Raw genomic sequence first — 1,244 nt, forward strand, 5'->3', positions numbered from 1 at the left:
CACATCACAGCCTTCTTGCACTTAGTAACACTAGACAGCACTTCAGCAATACACTCAAGGGTCATCTTAAGCAGCAAAATCAACAAAAAGCACAAAAATTCAAAAAAATGTGACACTTAATGGACCATGAAAAAGACACTTGTTTACAATATGAGAAGTGAAACAAAAAGACAGAGTGTAGTCTTGTTTGACTTCAGCTGGAAATGTGCATTAGGTGATTCAAATTTTTCTTCCTTCTGTGTGTTGTCTGCAAATGATCATGAAAACCCTGCAAATATTTTCTTTTTATGGAACACTTCATGAATTTGTGTGTCATCCTGTGCAGGGGCATCCTAATCTCCGTATCATTCCAAAATTAGTATATGTGCTGCCGAAGCAAGGATGAAACCCCACAAGTACTGGCTTTATGGTTACAAATACATTCTAGCAAGTGGGCAAATTTACGATACAGAATCCACACATAATGAGAATCGATTGTGTGTGTGTATACTTGTCTTATCTAATTGCAGAGGAGAAATTTGCAAAAACTTAACATCTAAAAAAACTAAGTTGGCAGTATTAGCAATTTCTTGGGAAATCCTAAAATGAGTGGAGATTCAGCCTGACCTTTTACCTTCTATGTCTCTATTTACCATTGCTGAATAAAGGCACTGATCCTTAGAAGCACAAAACTGAGACTTTGAGTTCACACAAAAAATTTATAATCTTCCCATGAGATTTTGTTGTTTACTCATTAATGTTACATTCTAGCCTTGTGATTCCCCAAAAGAGAGAGATTTGATGGTCTCCACATACCCCACCTTTCTTGCTTCTGTGTCTTCTTGACATAGTACACTGTCTACCATATTACGTGTTGGAGAAGCACCACTGTTACATGTACAAATTGCTTATACTTACGAACTTTCATTTAAAAAGGGGAAACAACATCCAAGTTAAAAGTCAGTCAAGTGTCACTGTCACCAATAGATGGTGTCAGTGTTAACTTACATAGCAGTTATGTCTAACCAAGAAATTGAATTTGAGGAGAAATTTTCAGAACTTAATATGTATATCAATAGAATAGCTTCTATAGTTGTATACGTGCCCATCTCCTCCATTTGGCTGTTACTTTAAGAGCAGCAGTGGTGTTTTACTAATTTTTGTAGACTTCATGTATATCACAGCGTCTGATACTGAGTAGATGGATCTCAACAAAATATAATTTGTACGGAAATAAGGAATCATCATTGATTTCAAGAATCTTG

The 1,244-nt window shown here is 35.9% G+C and overlaps 1 pseudogene; it reads right to left on the minus strand.

Moving 5' to 3' along the window:
* Positions 1–281: 281 nt before the first annotated feature.
* On the minus strand, positions 282–379 carry LOC115941293 (U6 spliceosomal RNA; annotated as a pseudogene).
* Between the last annotated feature and the right edge of the window lie 865 nt (positions 380–1,244).

Source organism: Leptonychotes weddellii, chromosome 9, assembly GCF_054177405.1.
Source record: "Leptonychotes weddellii isolate Sample4059 chromosome 9, ASM5417740v2, whole genome shotgun sequence".
In the NCBI taxonomy this organism is placed as follows: Eukaryota; Metazoa; Chordata; class Mammalia; order Carnivora; family Phocidae; genus Leptonychotes; species Leptonychotes weddellii.